Source organism: Amphibalanus amphitrite, unplaced genomic scaffold, assembly GCF_019059575.1.
Source record: "Amphibalanus amphitrite isolate SeventyFive unplaced genomic scaffold, NRLGWU_Aamphi_draft 000059F_arrow, whole genome shotgun sequence".
Classification (NCBI taxonomy): Eukaryota; Metazoa; Arthropoda; class Thecostraca; order Balanomorpha; family Balanidae; genus Amphibalanus; species Amphibalanus amphitrite.
Window position 1 is genome coordinate 401,617 of NW_024881555.1, and position 27,208 is coordinate 428,824.

Genomic DNA, 27,208 nt, shown 5'->3' on the forward strand with positions numbered 1-27,208 from the left:
CATTCCCACCCGCCAGCCGTCGCCCGGCTCCGCGTTCCTCGTCTCACATCTGCAGTGGCGCCGTTCGGCGGGAGCCGGTCCCATTAGGCGCCTCTCGAGCTCATGTTGCTGATGCTGTCGAGTCGCTGGAGTGGAGAGACGCTCCGGGTCGCAGTGTTGCTGCCATTTCCGTTGCTATTGTCCTGATGCCGTTTGGAGCCGACTCTGCCCATTTCAGTCGTGGAGCGCAAGTGTCATCTCGAAATGCGGGTTGTCGAGGGCGCCTGAGGCCATTGCAGCCCCGCCCGATGCCATTGTCGGCTCGCCTGAGGCCGTTGCAGCCTCGCCTGAGGCCGTCGCAGCCGGGTGTCGTTTTGAAACGGTCTGCCGGCGCCATTCCGAGCGGGAGTTTCCTCTGTCGCAGCTGGGACGGCTCGAACACTTCAAGTGTCGTCTCGACATGGCACTTGGTGTCCAAGTAAAACATCGTTCATATATTCTTGCTCTTTTATCGTTTTCTTTCTTTGTCATGCTGAATGATCACTTTACTGTTCAGTTGTCCATCTGGTCGAATCTGTTTGGCATATCGGCGTCCCAGTATTTGCTAAAATGTTTTTGTAATCGTTCTTTATCTGCATCTAGTGGCCTCAGTTATATTAGTTTTGTATAACCGTAGCCGTATGATAGTTAGCTGCATTGTCATCAGCTCTCGATCATTTCGGAATGATCGTCTCTGCTCGATGATCGTATCGTTCTCGTCTGTTTCTTTTTCCTGCTCATCCCCTGGTTTTCCTCCTGATTTATCATCTCATTGATGGTTTTTCCTGATCGTCTTTGTCTCCGTCTGGCCATCTCGGCCCACCATTGGCATGTGGCCGTTTGAGCAGCCGCCGACGCCGGTTACGGCCTGCTATGCATGAGTCGGTCCTGCATATAAGGAGCAGGCTTGTCCGGGCGAGCCTCAAACAGCTCACTACGTGCAGATCTTTCATCCAGAGCCGATATGTGCGATTTGGTATGCTCGGGTCAGTTTCATACATCTCGGTGTGCAGTATAGTCTGTTCCATGTCAAGGTTGCGGCCGAAATGATCTGCTGAAAAGTGAAAGCAATGCGTGATTTCTGTACATACAGTTCTTACATTCAAAGACTCGACTTTTTGAACGGAGAAGCTAACTGCCGAAGGAACTCCGACCGCAAGCTCGGTATGGGACAGACTATAGTCAGTCCCATATGGAGCCGTAATGTTCAAGGACCAATCCCCCTATATGCGGATTGGTCCCCATACGTCCCCCTATATGCGGATCGGTCCCCACACGGCCCCCATTCGGAGCGCTATGTGCGGGCCGGGCGCGGTATGAGACGGCCTGACGACCGTCCGGTGCTGGGCGACGCTATCGCCGGCCAGTAGACTCCGGCCAATTCTTCCTCAGGGGGTGATTTGGTGGCCCGATGGGGTCGCTGCCTCACAATGGCGTGGCGCTGCTGGGAGGGAGGGGGGGACGATGGCGCTGGGGGAGGGGGGAGGTGACGGTGTCATGACACGATGACCCAAGGGGGTGGTGTCTGGACACAATGGTGCTGGCAGGGGGATGACGATGTAATGACACGATGGCGCTGGGGGAGGTGACGGTGTCATGACACGATGGTGCTATGAAGGACGCAATAAGGTTTTTTTTTCATTTGCCGCACCCGGTGATGAAATTTGGTTTTTCGAGACTTTGATAGACGAGACTGATCAGACGCCCAGAATTCTTGCTATAATTGCTAGAATTCTTGCTAGCATTCTTGCATTGCTAGAAAAGGCGCCGGAAGCAAGGCTTAACGAAATGGGGCTTGTCACTTCATTCGACTTTTCAATGGCATGTTTTGAATTAAAAGGCCATTTTTCTTTTCATTAATCCGATGGAAGCTGAGACCTACGTCGTGGTTTATTATTTCAGACAAAATGGTCTGGACTTAAGCGGATAACGTTGAAAAAATACTTGAGTGTTCTGCTCTTTTTGCAGTATGATTTAATCTCCCAAATACATTTTATATGATAAAAGCCGCTCGGAGCCGCACTCAAAAGGGTTGCATCCTCTCATCCAGCTCTGTTTCAGCTTCATATAGCAATAGCCATAAATCCGGCGGGTGCTCTTCGGTAGCAATCAACACACCACACTCCATTTAATGTTCTCTTGCGGCCGCTGAGCTGCTTACAGTGCTAAAAGGCCGGACCGGAAACCCATCGTCGCCGCGGCCGGGGCTCCGCTAGTTTCGGCCCGGTTTTCCTCTCGATATCAGCCCCAGGCGGCGGCGGCGACTGCTCTTGGTGGCGTAAAAAAAAATACATGGGGTGGATATTGATGTGGACTGGAGAGGCTATCCAGATTTCGAGGGCATGTAATTGTGCCATGAAAATGTGAGGATGTCTGTGAGATAGGGTTTGGATGGGCTCTGGCATAAAGGCAGGGTCTCTTTTGGCTTCGAGAAATAAACAAATGAATAATTGGGAAAATAATCATACAAAAAAAAACAGAACCTTTCATCTGGCTCGAGATCCGAAGTCACGTAATTTACGGCAAAACGCAAACAAAAATGTAGAAAGAGGAAATATCGTTAATTGATATCCAGACAATATGCTTACATATGATATGTTACTTTTTATATTACTTCCCGTTACATGAAAAAATGTTACGGGATCTTCTAATTTGACGCAAACTCTCGCTGGATATGAATATGAATATATTTAAGGAACACTTATATAAAGTTCGCTTACCTAACCGTATTCAGAGGGAAATGAGTGACGCTGCGATCTGATATCTGGGCAATGCACAGTATAAAGTGAAGGGCATGCCACGCTACGGCAAAAATTGCTTGTTTATATGTTCTAACCATGCTAAGGTGTAATGGAATGGGCAAAATGAAGCTCTGGTTGTAAGCAATGGCTTGTTCGGAGTTATTGTGTGGTGACAGCAATGATTAACAAATTCTTGAAGTTAATATAGTGCAAAGCTGCATTCTCACACATAAAATCTATGAAAAGACCTTGGCCTTTTGGTACATCATCATCGCCATTCGTCAGCTTCTAAGGGGTATTGCGTTGTAAGTGAATGGGCTCTTCTATTTCCAATATTTCCAGCATTCAGTAGTTGGCAGGCCTAGCACCCGCCTAGATAAGTACCTACCCAAGATATTTCCAGTGTCAACATCAGGCTAATAATCATAAAGTTCCGAGCCGTGCTGACACTCGCACCATGCGCCTCTATAACACTGCCCAAAGGCTGCCAAGTGTTATGTCGGAGAATGGAGCCCGACAGGCCGCTGCCTTTACGGCCTTACATCGATATTTCTCGGGCGCCTATTGTGCTCCGAATCGCTGGTCTGACGGAGCCGGACCATTATTTACGATGCCGTGGCTTCCTCCGGGGATGGTCCGTGCCGGTCGGCTGACTTCAGAGTATGTGAGGGCAGAGCTCCGGGATGAGCTGGGCAGAGTAAGGAGAAGGGGGATGAGGCAGTGGGGAGGGGTGGATGCATGGAAGGAAAATAATAGCTGATGTGGGGTTTAAAACTAGGGGAAGAATAGACGAAAGAAATGGAGGTATGTCACTTTCATTAATAATTCATGGATGTCAGCCTCTTCCCTATCCATATCTATATCTTCGGTCCGTTTCGCTCCTTTCTTTACCATTTTGTTTCCCCCGTCCGTTTCACCATGGCCCCCCGTCCGTCCCGATTCATCCTGTTCCCGGTCCTGTCCTCTGAAGCATTTAGCAGTCCTTCCTCTCACCGACCATCCCATACTCCGTCGGCCGTCCCACCTTCCACTGACCATTTCTATTCGGTGTGCGCCGGCCGTGGCTCTCGGTATCGGTCAGCCGTCCAGTCCGGCCCGGGCCCGATATCCGGCTCAGGGCCCGCCCCGGACGGGCGCGGCTCAGTCACAACGAGCCCCGCTGGCCGGAATCGATTCGGTATCCGGGCTCGAATCGGAGCAATATCCGTATGTCATGGAGCGGAGACGGTCGATGGCGCCAGCGGCCCGGACGGGACGGGTCGGACTGCTGATGGAGGCTACGGGCCGACCCCTCCCCACCCTGATGACCCGCTGCTGCTGACAGTCTCAGATGGTCTGCTGATGATGGTCTGAGCTAGTCTGCTGCTGACGGTCTCAGATGGACTGCTGCTGACAGTCTGAGATGGTCTGCTGATGACGGTCTCAGATGCTCTGCTGATGACAGTCTGAGATGATCTGCTGATGACAGTCTCAGTCTGAGATGGTCTGATAATGGCAGTCTGATGGTTAGCTTCTGATGTTCTGCTGCAGATGACTTTCTACTAATGCTTTCTTGGACACACTTTCCGCCAGTGCTATCCTCTCTGTCCCTCTTTCTCTCCCCTCCTCTATCATCCCTCTCTCTTCATCTCTCTCTCTCTCTCTCTCTCTCTCTCTCTCTCTCTCTCTCTCTCTCTCTCTCTCTCTCTCTCTCTCTCTCTCTCTTTCTCACTTTCTTCCTCTTGCTCTCTATGTCTGTCCTCCAGTCACTCATTCATCACTCCCCTCTCCCTCAGCTCCCCTCAGCGCTTTCTGAAAAAATGACTGCTGTTCCATGATGCAAAGCTTTATAAAAAGAAATTGTGTTGACAGTCATAGGGTGAACTAAGAATGAGATGGAAGCAACTTTGATAATTTTTTTCCTATCATGTTCTCTAGGACATGTCTGCTAACTGCTTACATGGCTCGGATTCAGCTAGCCTGGAAATAGGAGGAACACTTTTATGTAGTTTAGCTGACTCTGCGAAACAGCATTGGTATTGTTCAGGTCTTCGTTTTAGCTCCTCCTTCCTCAATTTTTTATTCGCTGCCACACATACAAACCCTAACTATGTGCCGAGGTTCCCATCCAGTGTTCTCTAGTCGCTTTATTGCTGCTATTCATTTCCACTCTTTCCCGCAAATCTAATTTTGTTTTAAAGGAGAGAAATTCACCGTTGAGCTCGAAAACTTGGAAGTTTTTACCCCGTTGTGTGCCTTTAAATGTGTTATTTGCCGTGGAACATGTTTCCCTGTTTTGCGGTGAAATTGACTGCTAATTGCTACGCTACAACCACCATGAAAATAAAAAAGCGCACTAGCGCTTTACATTGTGTGCCGAAATTCATTTCATCGTCGCCTTTATTGCTTCAGATAGCTGGCGCTGCTCGAGGCTCTATCTCTACAAGTCGTCCAAGTAAGCCCATCCATTCCGGGGCTTCTGTTCTTTGTTGAAAGTTTGCCTGATGGCGAGGTATTAGTCGGGAGTGATCTCTAATGGAGGTGCTGAGAGAGTCTCAGGTGGCGACAATAGCTCCCAGAAGCTCTTCGCAAGTTTAGAGACTGCTCTGTGAGATATGGGAAGCCAGGACGTGCCATTTCATGTTTCCAGTAGGAATGCTTGAGGTAAGATAACACAACGCCGAATGTTAATTATGCAAATTTTATCTCAAATGATGCTGAAACTTGAATTTGAAAATCGAAAAGAGATAAGTCGCAGCGGCTCTTCGAGCATCTCTTGAGCTGCTCTCCGTCCGCGGCGGTTACTGGGTGGGTAGGCTGTGCCGCAAACAGCCGTGTCGCCGGCACAGTCTACCCATCCCAGCGTCCCGCTCCAGCGCGAGACCGTGATGGCAGATGCTGAGAAAGAATTAAGAATTTAACTCTAGAGGATGCTGCCCGCTATAATTATTATTCACAATAAAATATCTGCTTTGTGCACCAATTATGTTCTTGTTATATTCCGAAGACTGTTAGTCGCTCAAAAGTGCATTTTATGCCATTTTTATGTTTGGCATCTACCTATTATCTAGCCCTTCGTGTGGATCAATGGATATGGAAGCATCTATGGATTTTTCCTATATGTTGGGTTACATTTTCGTTGTTCATCTTCCTTGACAGTATACAGCATAACGGCATCCGTTGCTCATGCTTATTTTTTAAACATTGAACGCTCACAGCCATGGTGAATCAAGCTGCATATAATCGCTGTTTGCGTGAAGGAACGGACCTCGCAAATCTCCGTCTATCTCTCTCTCTCTCTCTCTCTCTCTCTCTCTCTCTCTCTCTCTCTCTCTCTCTCTCTCTCTCTCTCTCTCTCTCTCTCTCTCTCTCCCTCTCTCTCTCTGTCTCTCTCTCTCCTACCTCTCCCTCTCTCTCTCCTCTCTCTCCCTCTCTCTCTCTCTCTCTCTCTCTCTCTCTCTCTCTCTCTCTCTCTCTCTCTCTCCCTCCCTAACGACCCGACCCCGGGAATTAGCCGTGCCGTACGGTCGGCGGCGGCCGCCCTGCCGGCTGGTACGGCACGTGCCGCCCGCCTGCCTGGCCCCCAACGAGTCTCTGATTGCACCGCCTGGCCAGTAATGAGCGCGCTGAGTCCGCGGTGCTCGCCGCCGTCCCGGCTCACCCCGGCCCGGACTCTGTGCGAGTGCCGGGTGGCTGGGTAGTTGCGACTGTGTTCAGCTGTGGGTCTGATGTTTGTATAACTTCCGTTTGATTTTGCTTTAGGACAAGGTTGAATACAGAACTGCAGTAGCCAAGAGTCACTATAAAAAGCAAGTTTGGGTGATTTCATCCACACTGGCTAATTTTTAGCCGAGCTGCGTATAGATTATTTATTCTTGTTTTGAATTGAACCACGTTCTGAAGCCCAGGAGTTTCCTAATGTTTTAATCTGTGTTTCAGCTCATGGATCTGACCACGCATCAGGTCATCTATTAGTTCGCTTACACCTCTACATGTGTGTTGTGTAGTTGTAACTATACACATACGTACAAAACATAGTTTTAGGTCTGAAAATGGTATGATTACTATAAAATACTTTATGATATTCCCGTTCCTGGCTGATGTCCATGGCCCCCGGCCCTGAGCACCCGTCACGCGTCGCTGGTCGGTCTGTTGGCCGGCGGCCAGGCCCGTCTGATGGTCAGCAGGCCTGAGGACGGCGCCGCTGCGGAGGAACGCCGGGCCCGCCGGAGACGGGGCTGTCCGGCGTCCGTCAGCGCTGAAAGGCGGACGGGACGGACGGAACGGGATGGGCCCCGACCGCCACCGGCCGGACCCGGCTAATGCCCCGGTCAGCCCCTGGGCAGCTGTATCGGCCGCGCTAACAGCATCCACCAGCCAAAGACGGTGGGTAAATGTGGGATCAGAAGATACGGTCGTAACGTGATGGTAACGCTGAAGAGTATTATAAACGGTGTTGGAATGGCTGTGCGCTGGATAGCTGTAGAAGCTCAAAACTATTGCTTGAAATTGTGCGTGTCGAAAATATAATAAAAGTAATGCAAAAGAGTTACACCACAAATTTTTGTACTTCAAAGCATCTTATTTGATATCGACAAAGCAGTCTGCAATGTTCAATGCAGACATAATTTAAAACGTCTTCTGAATTGGCTAGAAAGGGCTTTCACTTTTCACTTAGGATACGTGCTGCTGGTCTGACGTCAGCCGGGACGAGTCCGTTTTACATCGCAGTGGCTCCATATGGACAGCGTTAGCCGAGACTCGGCTCAGTCGGCGGCGCTTCTCCTCTGATTTGTGGACTCAATACCGGCCCGTGTGGCGGTACTCGGCGAATAGAACACGCGACATCGCGCACCCCTGCCGCTGACGAGCTCCATTGTGAATCTGAAATGTTGTCGGCGCGCGTGCTAAGCTTGTTTGATGGCGCTAATGCACCTCGGGCGGCGTCGGCTGGCTGCAGCGGCGCCCGGCTCCCTTGAGAGCCGACAGTGGCTCTCCAGCTGCCGGTGCCGGCGGCGCAAACACGTGCTCTCCTCCTCTCCCCGCCCCCTCTGCCTCTCCAGCGCCGCTCGCCGCGGGCTGGCTCTTATTCACAGGGCGCCCTCGCCGTTTTGTAAGGGCCGCCCGCCTCTGAATGGAAGCTTGTCCCCCGCAGCGCCCGGCACTATCTCGCCGAGGGGCAAATATTGACTTTTCAGACGGCCTGCCGGCTGCAGCGGCGGTAGCTGGGAGAGAGGGAGAGGGAGGGAGGGGAGAGTGTGGGCGGCAGGTGAGCGCAGGGAGAGCACGCGCCGACGAGCTGTATTGACGGACTCTGAGCGGGGCAGCCAGAGCTTCCGTCGGACGAGTTTGCCGAGTTTGACATCTCGAGAAGTCCCGGCAGTGCCGGCGGAGCCCATCTGGCTGCGATTGAGAAAAACAGCGCCAGCCATCTTGGTGTTTGAGCTCCCGAGAATGGCGTTCCACAGGTGGGCCCGGTAACGACTAACGATGGATTTTAGAGCCCCGCGCCGCGGCCGCGCTCTCGGCTATTTCAGAATCGTGCTGTGTCAACTCCTTCGACGATGGATCTCTATTGACTCAGGAGATATTTGATCCGCTGAACCGAGCAGATAACGTCTCTGATTTCAATCTCAGCGCGGGTGAACGACCTTTCCATCTTCAGTTGTTCCGGATTATTAGATCCGCAGCATTAGGAATTTCCAGATGATTGATACCACCAAAGCGAGTGCCATTTAATGCGCGCACTCATAAACCGTTCTTAATACCCCTGTCTTCCCAGAAATAAAATACGACGCAATCTCGTTTTACGGTGGAAAAACGTTGTATCAGCTGTGCGAGTGAGATAAATTGTTCATAACGCTAAGCCTGCCGACCAATCAGAGCTGGCGTTCGGCGCGGCCGCGGGCCGATCCGAATTGACACGACGGAGAGCGGCTCAGGCCGAATGGCCTCGTATATTGCCATTTTAAGGAAGACCGGCTTCCGTGGCCTTAGGGAACGATTCTTTCACGATTCTCTCAGTCACTGTTGCGGCTAAAGGTGAGGTGGAGTTATTGGGTAATTTGTTTTACCTATAGAATCGCATTGGTGATAGTATGCATCCCTGTATGGTTGTGTGTCTGATTTTGTTGTATGAATGTATTTTAGGATAGGCATTGGCAATTGGCATTCAGCCGTTAGTGGGCTTCCAGCCTGTAGTTGAACTGTACTTCATAAACAAATTAATAATAAACAGTAAACAACTGGTTGATTCAGTCGCTGCCTTATTATTTATTATGATAAGCCCAATTGAAAATAGGTTAAACGCCAGTACACGTTCAAATGAGGGTGTCACAAATATGATTGGCGGTACTTACATACATTCAGATTCCCATCATTCCCACAACATGATGCTCGAGGTTGAGGCTGAGTGCACGGGCACGTGCATGGTTCGTTCACACATCCGGGAAACAATATAACAGCTGGGGTTCCTCTACCAATAATGGCATGATCGGCTGTTCTCAAATTTGAAGTGATGTGTTAAAAAGCGTGGCATCTATGTACTATTGCTTCCAAATTAAGCTTGATTCGCGTCTGGCTCTAGTACTGCATTGAATACCCTCCCGAGCCCATCCCGTATCGCCAGGGTAGCTGTCCCGGTGAGGTGTGTGTCAGACTGAGGCAGTGCGTGGACCTTGTGACTGTCAGTCCCCGCCCGGGGTGGGGACACGAGTGTGACCTGTGATAATGGCGGGCACGTGAGCGTGACGCATAGCTGGGTCACATTCTATCCAATCAGGGACGATGAGAGCGCCACAGTGCAGTGGTCAGGCCGATGACCGGGTGGGGGGGGGGGGGCGCTTGTTGGGCTTGTTGCGGGCTAGAAAGTATTGGGCACGCTTGGTAACTTGTGTGCTACACGGACTTACGCTAAGACTTTTCACATTTTTTTGAAGCGAGGAATCAATTTATGTTTTAGCCGTCGCTGGCCGAGGATAGTGCCTTCCTCGACATTTTTTCCCCAATTGCACGAAGCATGCAGACAATAGTTTTTCAGATTTTCGAGCTCTTTCGAATGCCGCTTACCATGTGTCGCACACGTGGCCCAGGAGCCGAGTTAGTGTGTGTGTGTGGGGGGGGGGGGTGCGACGTGGCGCCTGGCGCGGGTAAATAATTATCTGAAAAATATTTATATTATATGTTACGATTATTGTTTAAATTGCATTATTGTTTTAAATAAAACTGTGGTTATGATTATTAAACGCAATATTAAAACTAGCGCAGTCAAAGCACCCCGCAGTAGAGCAAAAAAAAAAACATTATCAGACACCAGACGCGTTTACATAGGGTCTGTTGCAAGCTTATATCTCCTTCCGTAATGTTGCAAAAGATGCTAATGGTGCTTAACAATTTACAAAATGATCCCCTCTAAATATTTGAAGACCACTGCATCGAAATTATCGCCAAATTAACGAGCTAGAGCCTCGTCAAATATGCTATGTAAACCGGGTTACCGTCCTTGCCCGGGCCGGGGTCGGATCACTGCCCTCGCCTCACAGCGACTTCTGTTTCAAACGCTGGTCTCGCCCGCTGGCCACATGTGCCCTTGACCTTTGACCTACGATGCGTGCCCTGGCTGAATTCCGTTCCGATCGCGCGTCCAGCTGCACCACGGTTGCGGCCGCGCGGCCCGTCTCTCGCCGGGCGCTGCGCCCGAGCCCCGGGTAATGCCTCTGACGCCAGAAGCGCCCGAGGCCAAAATCGCTGATCGCTGACCGACCACAGGTCACGTCCGCACCCCTACCAGCGCGTTTGAAACTCCCGGATGTCACAAGGCCCCGGATGTTAAACGTCTGGCCTACCGTGCATGGCTCGCCGAGCCGGGTATCTCGGTAAAACTCGGGCTTCGGTAGGGTATTCACTACAGTACTGGAGCGAAGTGAGGATCAAGCTTAATTTGGAAGCAATAATACTGTTCGTAGTATTTTGGTTAGCGCTGTGTACTGCAAAAGAAATACAAACCGTTACCAAAGGGCAACTATCTGTTATGTATGTATTCTTATGGTGATATTCCCCCAAAAAATACCTAACGTTGCCGCCTATGTTCTCGCTCCATTCGTTCCCGATGATGGCCGCCCGGGCCACTGTCATTACTCGTTCGCCGCTGATGATACTCTGTCACCGCTTACGATCGCGGCGCAGAGAGAGGACACAAACGATCTCCTGGCCCGGCGTCCGTCCCCCGGCCAGTCCCAGGGACGGGCCCGCTCCCCGCGACAGGCCGCTGACGAAGGAGACCCCGTGCCAATGGCGGATGGTCGCTGCATCGATAGAGGGGCCGCGGTGGGGGTGTCACGCCCGGCACGGGCACGGACGGACGGACGGGGGGGGGGGCGGGGAGGGGCGGCCGGCACGCAGCCAGCACTGTCGGCCGTGTCTGTCGTCCCTGCCGCCGCCGGGCCCGGCCGGCGCGGTCGCCTGGTGGTGCCAGCGGCTCGGATAATTGCCGCCGCCCGGTGCCGGACGGTCCTGGAGCCGCCTGCCGGCGCCGGGCGGGCCACTCCCCGGGCCGCCGCCCCCGCCCCCGCCCCCGCCCGGCAGGCGACCCTTCAACTGGGCCAGTCAGCCGGATCGACGGCGCCGCCCAGCAGGATTGGCCGGCGGCCGGGTGGTTCCCCGCCGCTCCGAGCCGCCCCGATCTGCGCTACTGGAGCCAGAGATGAGATGGAATAGCAATCAGGCTTCCCAGAAGAAGCGACCCGTGTAATTTGCATTCCACAAGAAGCAGAAGCAATATCGAGTTAGCGACGTAGTTTCCCTATTGCTCCTGGAAAATCGCATTAGGCTGCTGAATGCTGATGCTAGCTAGGTTGGTAAGCATCTTATGACCTTTCAGCAATGCGCTGCACAATGTTCGGTCAGTGCACCATATCTGTCCTATATATTTACTCGTTTCCCGGTGTTCACAGCTGCGTCGTTCCGCGACCTTTAGCGTTGTTACGGGCCGGGCGGCGTGCGCGGCCTCTGCTGACCTGGCGTGACCCGGCCGGCGAGCTGTCGGCCCGCGTCCTCCCAGTGCCTGGTGTCACCCCGCACCGCCACCCTACCGCGGCGGCGTCCGTCGTGCCCCGCATCCATTCTAATTACAGAGCGCCGAGAGTGGCGCCGACACTGCCGGTGACGCGTCCCCCGGCCACTGGACCTCTCCCCCGCGACCCCCCCCCCCCTCAGACCACCCCGGACCACCCCCGGGGTCACGTGACCTGCGATCGGCAGCGCGTGTGTCCATCGGCGGCGCGTTATGGCCAGCAGGGCCGGCGAATGACCGGGACGAAATTAAACATCCTCCCCGCTGCCGCCGCGCCGCCTGGCGCTGGTATGGAGCTCACGAATTAAATATGAGCGGCCACCAGGCCCGATCGGAGTCGCGCTGTGTGGCTGGACAACCACTACTGCCGCTTTTGATGTCGGACAGTCGATATGTGATCGAACCGGTCTATCCGTGGGGGAGGGAGGGATATTTATGAGGAATGCGCAGATGCGTTCGACGGCTGTCCTTCGGCAGTTACGAAGTTGCTACGGCAACCAAAAAATACTTGACTAAAGCAGGCACATTTTGGCAATTGCATTTAAACGGTGACACACACACACATGACGCAAGCATCCTTGTCTGTATTTTGTTTTCTTTTTCTTTTTTTCTCCCTGTTTGTAGTATTTTTTCGGTCGCGCATGGTTTACCTACTTAAGATTCTTTAAAAAAATAAATACATTATATTCGACAAATGTGCGTTTATTGATACTTCCTAAATGCTGCTCGCCATGTTCGTACTGATGCTCTTGATTGTGAAGTAGCAACGACAATGCAGGCCCAACGTCTTCCCTTTGAAAAGAAAAGTTACTCGCAGCAGTTAAACATAAACTTTTCGCCGAAATTGAAACAAAATCAGAGGGTGTCGGCTAAAATGCAGCATCTGATAACTGGCGAAGATAACACACTTCTTTGTTTCCCCAAAAAGTGTAGTGTCCTCCTCCCTGAAATGGAGATCAGTCAGCAAGGGGTCCTGGGTGGAGGGATTATTGCGCAGTGTGAAACTTTTTAACTTGGATGCGAAGGTAGCGGACTGTAATGGCCCAATCCGTTTCTACATATACATGCGCGACAAAAGCTTCCTGCGCTGCCAATAATGTGTTCGCTTATTATGAAGATCATGAATTTTTGTTACCTAAATTTAGTGAATAGAATATCACGTCACGAATTGAAATTTTGCCACCTTGATTGCAGCGTGTACTGGAATTTAAGCTTTATTGGTATTGGAGCGCTGATCTACTACTGTGGCTTACCATGCCATATAACCTTATTGTATTGTATGATATTATATTGTATGTAACCTTATTGTTATTGTATCCATTACCGGGCTTGTTGTTCTATGACTTTACACTTCATCCTGCCTATTGGACGCTATAATAAGTGACTGGAATACATATAGTATGGCTGGACGAACAGATAAGCGAGATTGGCGCTGCCTGGCAACAGGGCTGACTGTGGTACAGAAGAGCATAGTGGAGGGTCCTAGACCTATTCTGAAGAGCTTGTTTGTTGTGCACTAGAGTCTTTGAGATGAAAGGCAAAAGTTTGTGTTGCTGATGGTAAGCTAGGTAATGAATTCCGCTTGGCGCTTTGGTATGTACGATATCGAAATGCCACTTTAATTAAAGTTTGCAGAGCGCCCACCACACATATTTTAACTTCTCGGGCCTCCTCAAAGAGACTGAAACGAGAATTTAAGGCAAAATGAGATTACTTGGTGACTTCAAAGAAATGCTTGCAGTCTTCCGCATTGAAAAGGCAAAGCTATTTCAGCACTTCTCTTCAGGCATAATGGCTTTTTGAGAAGCCGAGCCCTCCCCATTCACTCCTTTCAAATTTCATCAACAAGTTTCACCGTTAGCACTGGTGTAGCCCAAGTCAAAAGGAGACAAAAGTAGTGGGTACAAGTCCTGCTTGGTGTGAATTCACCGCCTTGTTTTGTATTTCATATTTGACATTTGTTACGCTTAGTTTAGCTTGTATAGCAGATGTACAGCGGGATCCCAAGGGCAGGTAAAGTACGATTTCACGGAGTCTCATCCATTTATTTATTTATTTATTTATTTATTTATTCATTTATTTATTTATTTCACGTCATAGACCCCATCCACACAAGCGTGGCTATTCTGGGGTCAGAGTCACGTAAAAAAAACATGACAGGTCATCACTTACACGTATGCATACTCACACACAAACACACATCCACACATCCAAATTCCAATCACACTTTCCCGCAAACGGGTCGTCACGAGCCGGCGCTGTTGGCACCCATCTGTTGCTGGAGCATGAACCTCCGCAACTCTCTTTTAAATGGTCGCAGGCCTAGGTCACGAATAGGTTGTGGTAAGGCATTAAAAGCGGTCACAGCTGAGTATAAAAACCGCCTCCTACCGGATTCCGATCGGATAGTGGGGACATTTAGCAGCTCGCTCTGTCGCGTGTCACGCTGGTGAACATGTCGTCGAAGCGTGAGGCTGGCGGAGAACGTCTCGGGCTGGGAGGTAGACAGCATGCGCTTTAACAACGTCAGCGTGTGAAAAAGATGCAAGTTGCGCGCCGTAAGCCACTGCAGCTCGTGAAGGACGTCACTGACACGATTAAATTTTCGACGTCCTGAGATGACGCGTGCAGCGAAATTTAACACTTTCTGTAGTCGTTCTGTTTGTGTGGCGTTGCAAGTTTTGTAGACACTAAAACAGTAGCGGATGAGCGATATGACTAGAGATTGGACGAGAGTTGTGAGTGTCTCAGATGGTAAACTATGACGGCAATGACTAAAACCAATTAAAATACCGGTGCAGCGTCGAACTACATCATCAATATGTGCGGTAAAAGTCATAACTTGGTCGAATACGACACCCAGGTTTCGCACCATGAGAGAACCGGAGACAGTTGCGCCCATGAATTTGATAGTAATGTTTACGGAGCGAGCGAAGCGAGCGGAGTCTCATACTGAATTAAGGGAAAATCCTGAGTATGAGCGGCCGGCCGGCCGGCCGGCCGGCCGGCCGTGGGGACGCTCTTCAAAAGCTAATATCTTAGGAACGGGACATCCGATTGACAAGCGGTCTTCTTTACTGAATGTCACTTGGACGTAAAAGTTCTGTGGTGTGATGGCCACCATGCGTTCTTGCCAACCACCGCACGTGGCGCGTGGTAAAGTTGGACATTTTTTAAGAACCCCCAAAATTGCAACCTCAATAACGGCACAACGGTCGGGCCGATTGAATTGAAACTCGGTACACAGTTAGGTCTCCATCAGATAATTCATCTGCATGTGTTAAGGTTGGGGTGCTACAGCACGTGCGCACGTGCAGGGGGCGCTCCCAGATCTCGAGAACGGCTGGGCCGATTGCGCTCAAATTTGGTACACGGTTGGGGACCAGTTAGTAGGGTGCCGTGCAAAAGTCAGTTTGGACCCCGCTTGCACGTGCGCACGTGCAGTGTGCCGCTTCCAGATCTCGAAAACGGCTAGGCCGATTGCGCTGAAATTTGGCACATCGCTAAAGACCGGTTAGTAGGGTGCAGTGCACAAGTTAGTTGGAGGTACCCCCTCGCAATTTCGCACGTGCAAGGCCCATCCTCTCGCTCGCTCCGTTGGTCGCCCAAAAGGCGTTTTACTGGTTGGTACCTGTCGAAGATTTTGCCGAGTGCCGAGAGCTATGAGTTGTGTTTTCTTTGCGTTAATTTGCATGCCATTTTTGCCAAACCAGTGAGCAAGTTGCGAAAGATTTCGCTCCAAAGAGCCAGTCAGGGCACCAATGTCTCCGGGCCTCCCACTCACGAGAACCTGAGTGTCGTCCGCGTACTGCACTATGCACGCGTCATCAGCATACAGCAGCAAGTCGTTGGCGTAGATGCTGTATAACAGCGGACCGAGCGCTGAACCCTGGTAAGTTCCGATCGGGTTCGGCAGAGGCGTCGACAGATCACATGAGCCTCGCTGGCTCCCTGCTACTACTTGCTGATAGTGGTCGGCCAGGTAACTCTTAAACCAGCGAGTGTCTACGTTGTACAGCTCCAATTTTCTCAGTAGCCCATCATGAGGTACAACATCAAAGCACTTTGACAGATCTAAAAGGCACATAAGAGTGATCTCTTTCCGGTCCATGGCCTCAAACACTCTGTCAGTTACAGTGAGTAACGCTGTGTCGGTCGAGTGGTTCAATCTAAAACCATATCCATATACCTAAACGATTTTTATCTCGAAGTCTCAATTCGCATCGTAATTTTTGGCATATAAAAGCGTATAGTGACTGAAGTTAATATTAAAATATTTGGGTCGCATTTTTTTAATTAAATTAAGAACTGAAAGAACGGTGATAGGTATGTATTTTTAAATCACAACGTTTGAGCAAAGTCTAATTATTGCTAACAAGTCTCCAAATATTAATTTATCAGCCCTGTTGGCTAACTATGTGAGCTGAAACAGGAACCCGGATATGAGAGTGCTAGGCTTAAGCGAATAGTTAAACAAGCCATACAGATTAGTTCGCATCCGGGCGAAATGCCTTCATATTAGGTCAGTGGGCGGCGGCCTATCCTCCGTCTCATTTGCATCTGAATGAGATGGATCGTGCTTATCGTAGTGAGCCGGCCGATATCGTTATCAAATAATGAAGCCGGCACTATGGGAGCGCCATAGATGACTCTGCCACAGCCACAAGAGTGTGATATGTTAAATTCAGTGGCATCTCAACGTTCTTTCGGACTGCTGTGGAATTCAGAATAGCATGAAAGTACGGGTATGTATTTGTTACTGTTTATGAACTCATTTAAATGTTTATCTTAATGTAAGTATTTCTTTGCAGCGCTTTGTTTTTTAACAGGCACCTGCCACTTTTGTTTCATATTAAAGGGAATAGTTCACTTTCACGAAATTAGTTTTTTTGCGATGGATTTATGATTTTTTTGTATGTTCAAAATGATCAGCAAAGAAAATAAAACCTTTTTGTAAAAATATTATTCTCTATATTTTAATATAGGAAGAACTATTCAGTTTTAAAAGAGGGAAATGACCCCTGCAAGGCACAGATTCCTCAGCAAGGCACCTTTTTTTAGGACGAGAAATGGAACATCTTTGCCTAGGGTGATCCTTGGGCCGTAAAGGCTCCTGATTTGTGCTTGTCTCAGCTCAAGCTACGGAATTGCTATTCCAGTTCAAACCCCCATGTTTAAAGTGAACTATTTCCTATAGATGGTGTTGTGTAGCTGACACATGCAAGCTTCATCTAACGGTTAGCCTAGTAATATTAACATTGACTTGGGACGCTTATTTAGCTATTTTGACGTTGCCTATGGTTCCCACAGGTACTGTTGCACAACCGAAAACACGCATTATTTTCAGTATACTCGCATTCGAAAACTTTTTTTGTTTTAGAAACAAGCCATTGTTTTCAATGAAGCGCTTGTAAGTTTGATGGCATTAATCTAGAGGATGCGAGATGCGAACGAAGAACAATGCATAAAGAATAGGCCGGATAGGGTAATTGATGATTGATCAATGATCATTGCTCCGTGTATCTTTTTGGGGGAGTGAGTTTTATAAGTTCCTATTAATCAGCTGCTATTTATTTTAATTGTAAAGCATTAGCATTGACATTGAAGCATGAAACATTGCTGTCCGGCATGGGTTGTCCGGCTTTTTTAAGACATTTGATTAAGTAATTTCACTGGGCTGATGGTTCTAACTTGTGGTCAAAGCGTTTGCTTTCCGCCATATCACATATTCCTGCGATAATTAGTTGCCATTCAGCAAAATCATTGGAAAAAAAAATTTACACGTAAAAACCTATTAAAAGTAAGCGAAGCCAGGCCTGGCAGACTTGCAGCGTAAACCGGTGGGGCGTGACCCAATCCCGGGTCATTCAGGTCATAAAGGCGGGCTCGTCCGGGATTTGACCCCGGGACCTCTCGCACCCGAAGCGAGAATCATACCCCTAGACCAACGAGCCGATGCAATTTCTGTAAGCCGCGTCCCAAGACTCGGGGGGGGGGGAGGGGTGCTGAGGTTAAAAAACTTTCCAGCATCGGTCAACGTTTATTTGTCCGACCAATCATTCATAACCAGACACTCGTATTCCGCAAACAGCACTCCATCCATAAGCTTTGTTCGCACAGCGGAGTGGAGTGGAGGATCGGTGTATGTAGTGACTTTGTCGGTGGGAAATGAAGATCGCGTTAAAAACTGCGACTTTAAAAATGATGATTTACCAGCATGAAGTTTCATCATCCAGCAACTCAAACGAAGATCACAACATTCATGACTGCCATTCTTCCCAAAGCTTTCAGCTTGCAGGCAACGCTTATAAAACTACATAAACTGTATTAGGTACATAAACTACATAACTGTACATAAACTTATAAACTGTATTAGGTAAGATGGAATATATTTTTAAGCGTAGGTATAAGGTATACTGGGCGTTGACAAGTCTATGAAAAATTTCATTTGGATTTGACTCATCAAACCTGGCATATTGTTCCAATACTTGTTACCAGTACACACAGTTAAATGCAGCAATGAAACGCATAAAAAATACGACGCCTTGAAGCGTTTAAATTCGCACATCAGCTCTTCGTGAAACCCCGTGAATGCCCGCTAGCTGGCACGAATAACTGGCATAGCACTGGAGTGTTACGCTTTTAGATACTTCATTAAATTTGTAAAGCCTGCAAATACAGAACGTGTCCTGGGCAATTAAACGTTGCAGCCTTTGAACCTAGCCGGATATGGTACGGTGGGGCATAATACCCCATGGCGCACTGTGTCGCGCTCAAGATGAGTTTCTATGCTGCTGCCACTGCTGCCACTGCTGCTGTTGCCCCTCTCGCTGGATCCAGCATTCACCGCGTGCCTTATGACTCATGGAACACAAAGACTTGCTGTTATTCAGCTTGATTCAGTTATTCCCCTAGCATTCACTGCGTGCCGTATGTCTCATAGAACACAAAGGCTGCTGGTGTTACTCCTATATATAGTAGGATTCAGTTATTCCCTTAGCATTCACTGCGTGCCTTATGACTCATAGAACACAAAGGCTGCTGGTGCTACTCCTCTAGTAGCATTCCGTTATTCCCTCAGAGTGCTTCTCCTCTATAAGTAGGACTCAGTTATTCCCTCAGCATTCACTGCATACCATATAACTCATAAAGCACGAGGCCGTTACTCCTGTAGCAGGATTCAGTTATTCCTTTAGCATTCACCGCGTGTCTTATGGCGCATAGAACACAAAGGCTGCTGCTGTTACTCCTCTAGCAGAATTCAGTTATTCCCTTAGCATTCACCGCGTGCCTTATGACTCATAGAACACAAAGGCCAGCAGTGAACACGGCGGGCGAAACTGATTGGTGACTTGTGACGGTTGATGACGGCTGGTGACTGGTCTGGTAACGTAGACGGTTGGCTGGTGCTGAAGGCTGGTAGTTGGTGAATCCTGGTGGTGGTGGTTACCGGCGGCTGGTGACCTGTACCGTAGCTGGGGATGCTCGGTGGCTGTTGACGTCATATGGTGAGCTGAGAAGGCGCTGGTGGCTGGTGATGATATCCAGCGGCCTCAATGATAGCCGATGACCGTCGAAGGGTCATTGACCCACGGCTGCTGGTGAGAACAAGTGGCAAGAGGTACTTGGGAGAGCTGGTGGCGATTTCACGCACTTGGGGAATGGGGAAGGCTAATGAAGGCAAGTAAGTTAGTACCTTGCATGGTGGTGCAGAGAGCCAACCTATTATGGCAATGGCTGTTCTTAGTTAAGGTAGCTAAAATGGAGGTGAATGTATGCCTCTCTGCAATTCAGTTTCTATGCCATTCAACAGCAGACTAGTGGCCAATTGCCTTTCAGAATGATGCAATAATCAAGTTTTTTTTAATCTGACACTATCGTCTTGCACTTGGATACATATTGCAAAGTGATTATTATTCCTTTTATGGTGGTATTTACCCTGTTAGCAGGCCGGGCGACTTCTTAACAATGCTGGTCTTATGATGAAATTGTGTCATGGCATTGTATTGTTCTTTGTAGATTTTCTCAAAATATTGCAGATGTGTTATTGTATTTGTTACTTTACACTAAGTTCAGAATGATGAACCTCTTGCGGCTTTCGCTGTCTTGACGAATGGAATAATTAATCAGTTAAGAACCATTTCAAGCTGTAAGCAAGGACGCCAAAACTGAAAGACAGAACGCTGTGAAATACTCACAACCAAACTGTTGAAGACTCAGTGTCGATATTGACCCGATACATCCGTCTGTCTATGCAAAAATGGCTTCTTGTAATTAATGAGTTCATTGAAAAAATAAACGACCGTATCATCCACTCGAATCGAACTCATTCACAATTTTAAATTTGGGTAATTGCGCTCATGTCCTGCTACAAGCGTTCATTTGTCAAACCGTTAACCATTCATGCAGCCCATTCAGATTCAGTGGCGCGCATTATTTGACCTAATCAAAGTGTAATAGACCGGCGGGACGGCAGGGGGCAATTTGGCGGCCGCTGTTTGAACAAATCGGACGTCCACGGACCGGCGTGGGCCGCCTTGCGATCGATGATGGGCGGCATGCATGTGTGGGTAGTTAAGTGGTGAGCTAACTACAGTATCCACTGCATGATGGCTTCATTTGACGTTTTGCATTTTTTAACATTGCTCAGCATTTTGCGAACTTGGTATGTTAACATGGTGCTCTGATTGTAGCTGTGGTTTGATTTCATGACATGCAAGTTTTACCTTTTGAAATTATAAGTTCCGCGTCGCCTGTTTACAAAAACTATTTTAGTTTTATGAATTATGATGCCCTTATTCGCACCATTTCTGCCTTTTACTAGGAAATGCCGCCAGCTGCGAAAACGCATTAACATTCCACAGGAGGCTCGTCAATTTCCTGTTTGTAATAAAGCTCGTCCCCTGGCATAGTTTTGCGGCGAGAGCTCTGCAGCGTTAATGTTCTGTATTTTAATGATGCGGAAACCGGCGGCCGCAAACGGAGACCGCCGACAGAAGGGGTCGCGAAATGAGCCGTTTCAACGCAACGCTCCGGCACAGAAAATGCCTTGCAGGCGTTATTTTCGCTCCATTGTTCTCGACACTAAGTGAGGTTGAGTGACTTTATAGCGTCATAAACAATGGCCCGCTAGTAACGCAAAATGTGTAAATATGGAAGTTGTAAATAATCCAGGCAAAAGAGCGACTTAAGAAGCGCAATTTTACTCATGAGCAAGATAAGTGATATGCTTTATTCTCCCTTTCGAATGATAATTTCATACATGTTGCTAATGCTGTTATGGTAAGCGAATCGAATTCAGAGTTCTTATTTTGATTTGCTGTCAGGACTTACATACATGTTATATGATATATGATATGTTATATGAGCCAAACATGAATAGGCTTTCCTTGTTCTATTTTCTATAATTCAAAGCTAAATCGACTTTTATTCAAAGTATCTATCAAGCCATTCACCAAGCTATGTTTCTTTGTCCAGAACATGCATCGTAACTTTTTAGGAACATCGTAATATTTTAGCGAATTTTAACCGTCATTTAAACATTGTCTGCTGTGAAATTTATTTACTCTTTCGGTGCTTGTGAGGAAATAAGGGCATATGTCAGGCTAGGTGCGATTTTACTCCGGCTTACCGCGGCGCAGGTATTGTGTAGACCTGTGCGCTCCGTTCGGTGCGCTGGCTGCTGCGGTTACTGCTGTGGTCACTGGTTCGCTGACTGTCACTAGCCACACTTCTGGCCACCATCGCTGCTCCAGTCCACGTCTGGAACGGATCAGTGAAACGGTGAATGAAATGTATCCCTTATGTTCTTAGTTAGCAGTGGTTGTTCCAAATTCTTGCTTTGGGCGGCTGTCTTTTCATCGAGTTATTTTCACTGTTACCTACTTCAAATGCATTTATTGTTTACAGATGAGCTTGGATACTTTTTTGCGATCTGTTATCTTTTTTTTGGTTAGCTAGAGCTGCTAGATGCTAAAAAGCAAGGAGGCCCTTGCTTACAGCATCTAGATGCAGCCAATTTCGAGCATCTATATTTCACTCGCCCCATGCTTACATCTACAGACAGCTCTGTTGTAGCTACGTCATCCCGGCCAGCCCCATGTCAGTTGTGCGGGGAATCTCCCCTGCTCGATGAAACTCGCTGAGCTCGGCTGACGGTCGCTGGTCCGCCGAGGTCGTCGGCCGCTGCGCCGGCTGTCCGACAGACAGGACAGGGGAGCCGCCGCCGCCGCGCCGCCCCGAATCGGATTAGAGTCGGCGCCGGGCCCCACGAGAGCGCCCCTCCCGCTGTCCGGGCCGGAATCGATGCCGGTCGATGCCATCCGGACGGTGGGCTGTCCTGTGACTGGAGCCCACTGGCGCCGGCCGCTCCGCACGAGGGGAGCCGCGCCAGAGGGGACGCCGCTCAGCTGACAGGAGCGGGAGCCGGGAGCCGGAGCCGATGACCCGGCGCCCCAGGGACGCCCCCGCCACGGGCGCCCGCGGCAGACGCCCCGCGACAGACACGCTTGACGATGCCCTGACTGGCATCTTTCATATTCGGGTAAATGGCGTACTCTACTGGACTGTGGCTCCAGAAGAATATGAATCGAGCGCCCCCATGCTACTCACCAGAGGCTATGGAATTGGGGACGAAGGTCGTTACACCGCTGTCCAGCAGGGTAATCCTCAGTGGTAGCGAGCGTCACTGTCGCCCCGCTCCTGCGCGCCTCCGACTGCCGTTCGCTGGTTCTTCTATGGCGTTGGTCGCTGGTCGCCTATAGCACAAAGGAAGTGTCGAGTGAGTCACCATACTCCTAATTTTCTAATGCATGAACCGGACAAAGGTGTGAATGGTTGGCGCCGAGGGATGCACGGCTGCGTGTGTTGGCTTATGGATGCCATTTTTCAGCTGATGAATATTGCAAACTCATGTAGCTTTGATAGATTGCTATTTTCTTTGAATGTTGATTACGATCTTATTGAGTAAGCGAAGGTGTGTTTAAAAAAGAGAGAGAAACTGAATGCACGTGTCTTGTGCGATTCCTTTAGAAAAATGTTTGCATGATTTCATTGGTCGCAGATCGCAGTTATTTTCATGGCACTAGCAAGGCACTAGTTCCGCTGTTGGATGTTCGGCAGCAAGTTGGAGGACTGTCCTGACTCCGAAATGCGACCTTCCAAGAAACGTGTTGTTCCCTGCTGTGACACAAGTGATTGTGCCGACTACTGAGAACTCAAAGCCACTTATAACACTCACTGACATTTCTGGAAACAGCCGCTTTCAAACATGTCTTGGTAAAGAAGGCTTTGATAGGGGGACGTGAAGAATGTCATTCAACTAGCGTCAAATAGGTGAGTAGTTTGTCAAAAATGTCGTTGTGCAAGCAAAGGACAGCTTATCGGAGCATCTAGTAAATAATGCGTGGGAAACATGTCGCGATTGACGATGCTCTTTGCTCCGAGCTAAAACAAACGCTACCCGAACTTAACCAAGTGTGAGGGTGATTTTCAATTGGAAGTTTTTGCTTGTATGATCTGAGACAAAGAGAGCATGTCTGCTAAATGGTATTTCGTCTGTCTTGACAAGGGCATTGCTACAATGAAGTTACAATTATCGTGCACCTTCATTCTACTGCACACAGTATGATTCTACTGTTACTGTAAATGAAGGAGCCTTAGACTTCAACTGGACTGTAAGAAGTATAACAATCACCATCTGTTCAAGAGATGTCATCACAAAATGCTTAACACCTATAACCACCAATCAAACACGAGTTACATTGCTCTGTTACCCCCAGTCTGCCCACATGGTGTAACTGGGTTGAGTTATGCTCAAACTACCCACGCCGTTAGTATCTGCGTACTCACGAGAAGGTCGTCTGGAGCAGAGGGCCGCCCCGGTCCGGGGTCGTCCCGCCCGACCCGGCTGGAGCCCGCCGGGCGACCCCGACAGCTGGCGACGAGCGAGTGGCGGCCGCGGCTGCCGACCGGCCGCCGCCGCCGCCGCCGCCGTAACCGTGGCAACCGTATCCAGGCAACGCGCCGCCAGCGACGGCGCTCTCGCGTCGGTCGGACGAGAGCAGGGCAGAGCAGTGGAGAGGCAGAGCGGCGGGAAGACCGTGTGTCTGCCCGCGGCGATTACAAATGCGGCTGCTCGCCGGGGTGACTCGTCACGGCCGGACCGGACACGTGTGACGTGACGGGGTTTCGATCGTGACGGCTGGCGACCCTCCGTCGCGACTGTCCCGACAGGTCACTGACACGTGGCGTGACACAATGACGCGGAGGGTAGCGAGTTACCGTGAAGAGTAGCTACCCACCACAGGCCAGGTAATGCGAAACTAGGAGAGGGTGAGGACGAGGGAAGGTATCCTCGGATGTTTCAGCAAGGTTTATTAGTTAAATGTCCATGATCCCCGTGAACAGTTAAAACCTGGGTTTTCTTCGCTCAGAGCTAGTCAGTGCTGCCTGACAGCATTATATTTAATGGAACATTTAATCATGAGCTACACTGAAGTTTTTCTAGTTTGGTCAAAATTGTGTGAACGACGTGTGAATTGTCGAACTAAAACATCGAGTGCGGAAGTCATCGTTGGTTTTGATAAAGCTACAAAATTTATATATCTGATGCAATATCAGCTGCCTTTGATGTTTCCCACTGCCGAAGGGTATTGCCACTGACTGGTCTTCAGGATTTATTGCCACATTAAGCTGGACCCTAAAAGTTATCGTTTTAAGAATTCCAGCATCTGGAGTATCATTCCCACCCCATAAGACCGACTGAAAGGGCAGTTTCCTCTCGCTTTTGGTGATCCATCTTCGAATGTTTTTGTTGCTGAAACCAAGCAATTTATTGTCTGCCTCAGAAAAACCTCTAGCCATTCGCAGCAAGCGGCTAAGGGGCTTCAACGCCGGTTGCAGCCGGCGTTGAAGTCTCCAGGTTAATGTTGGCCTTTTCCCGAAGACTTCAACGCCGCACAGTTTCCCTGTGATCCCCGCTGCGCCGCCGAGCACCAATGTCGTGCGGTACAGTCTACCAGTGCAGGACAGCTGACGGCGGAGACTCGAGCGCGGCACACGACAATAACACGGTGGCGGATGGGCGGCCGGCGACAGCTGTCCGCGTGTGGCGCAGCAACAAAAACTGGCCGGACCGGTGCACGGGACAATATGGTGACAGCACGGCCGCAGCTGGGCGGGTCCGCCGGCGGCCGTCACCCGTCGGGCCAGCCGTCAGCGCGCGCTGCCCCAACGTGCCACTCAGCGCAGTTTGAATCGGGCACGAATACGGCCAGACGTTTGTTCTAACATTTTGCATAATTTACATATGTTACCCAGAAATGGAATCAAACACGCATTTGTGGTACTTATGCATTTCACGCACTTCAAAGCGTCTTCTATTCAGAGTCTGGAGGGCCAATTTAAGCCAAATAACGCTGGCCTTTATGTAAGGTTAATATCCAGCAGCCACTAACGACGCGACGCAGCCAGCGAAAAATCAGCTGGGATCGGTTCGTTTGCGCTCCCTCTCGGCCGTCATAAATCATCCGACGGCAGCGCGACATGCTGATTCCGCTAATGCGCTAATGGATCGGCGTCGCGGAACTAGCCGGCCTCTGGCTAATTGGCTAATTGGCCGGCGGGTGGCGCTGGCCGTCGGGAGGCCCCGGGGACCGGCGGGCGCCGGCGGCGGGTCTCGAGTGCCGCCGCCGCCGGCGTCTGGGGAGCTCTGCGCACCGCTCCATTACCGAGCTGCCACCGGAGGCGCCGGCCGGAGAGGATGTTTGGTCACACTGGGACCTCGGCGCCGCCGGGATGTCACTCCAGATGAGAAGACGGCACGGGCAAAATGTAATAAACTGTCGCGAGTGGTGCGGAGGAGGGATCAGGAAGTAAGGCAATCGCGAGTAATGGCAAACTCAGAAGTTTGGCAATCACTGAAACAATGCACTCACATTAAGAGAAGATGCCTGAGATTTTTCCATTGAAAAACGCTTCGTTGACCTTAGATTAAATGGTATCTTTCATTCCATGACCTATTTGGCCAAACAAAGGAACTTTTGTCTGAAAACTTCACTCTAATGCGACATTTCTGAAGAGTCACTGACGCTGTTTGCGCGATCGGGGAGGGACGTGTTTCGGACAGTGGTTGGGACTGGCGGTGGCGCAGGCGATAGGGAATCCTTACTGCGGCGCCAGAGGACCATCGATCTCTGTGAAGACCCAGAGCTGCTGGCAAAAGTCGCCGACGGGCCACGCTCGGGCGAGCTCAACACACTACACTGGGGGCCCACGGGCTGACCGGGTAAAAATGGTAGAACACATGAAAGAGATCGGGAAATTAAAGCTCCACTTTTATCATGCGGGAGGTAAGGAATATTGCTCTTTGAAACCTAATAACCCTGATCAGTGAGGGTAGCTAGATGCTTTCGTTATAAAGATAAGTTGTCTGATTATCATGTTCGTTTTAAGTTACGCAGCTCTTTGAAATGTGATATCCTTACTGCCCGTAATCATGTACATATGATATTATGTTTATGTTTTCATGATAACATACGAGTATTAATCAGCACAAGCGCAGCGTAGTAAAGCTGCCAAACAACTGTAATTTTCCCTAACGCGACTTCCCACATCATTCCGGCAGTAACGACCTGTGTGTAACGCAGCACCCTCTCCATCAGGGCGTTACGCATTGTATATGCGCTCGCTAATTACACATCACACACTAACGACACGTCTAATCACGGCGGCCCGCTCGCCTGTCGCCGGCGCGCCGGCTCGCCGGGCCCGCTCCCTCCCGCGCCGGCCGACCGCGTGTCGCCGCTCGGGTATCGCGTCCCCAGCCACGCGCGCGCCGCGACCCGATAATATCGATTTCCGCGGCGGCTAAAGTGCGTTATCGCGCGCGTGCAGGCCTGAATGAGGCGCGCGCAGCTGCATCCGCACCGGTGGTCGCGGAGGGGTGCCGCTGGGGGACGTGTGTGGGGGGGGGGGGGCAATCGGACCGGCCGACCGGTACACGGCAGATGGTCCGTCTTTGTTTCCGGGGCCCGGTGAGCGGCGCCGAGTGGGTGGCACAAACACAACAGCCGGCGGCGCTGGGTGGCCGCCCAGCCGACACCCCGGGGCTGATTGAGCATTTTTGAAATCAGCATATTGTCACGGTGAAAGCGTGATAGAACCATACAAGGGACATGGTAAAATACACAAGGGAAATGGAGTTTTGTATGCATAAGCGATCTAGCAGCGTTAGAAGAGGAGGTTTGAAAATCATCTTGGTAAATAAGCGAGTTTTGTTTTATTAATTTTGAAGCTCAGACTCGGACCCCTGGCAACAGCCAACCCACGTTGATTTTCGTTTCATCATCTGCTTACTTTTCTGCTGCATTTTCCAGCTTGCTTTTCGAATTATTCGGTA

At 49.9% G+C, this 27,208-nt stretch overlaps 1 protein-coding gene and 1 non-coding gene across 21 annotated transcripts in view; one reads left to right on the top strand and one right to left on the bottom strand.

The window, feature by feature from the left end:
- The window catches only part of LOC122378436 (intraflagellar transport protein 52 homolog), a 104,083-nt gene that overhangs the window by 51,617 nt on the left and 25,258 nt on the right, over window positions 1-27,208 (top strand). Inside the window, exon 1 of one of the 20 annotated variants that reach the window (XM_043359484.1) lies at window positions 22,863-23,142. The exons of 18 other annotated variants lie outside the window; for them this stretch is intronic. The gene's annotated coding sequence lies outside the window, so the exon portion shown is untranslated. Of the gene's footprint in view, window positions 1-22,862; window positions 23,143-27,208 lie in introns of those variants that run through there. One more of the 20 variants, XM_043359485.1, reaches the window with a different exon arrangement.
- Window positions 17,691-17,762, bottom strand: Trnap-cgg. The gene has a single exon. It is a non-coding gene; the product is annotated as a tRNA-Pro (tRNA).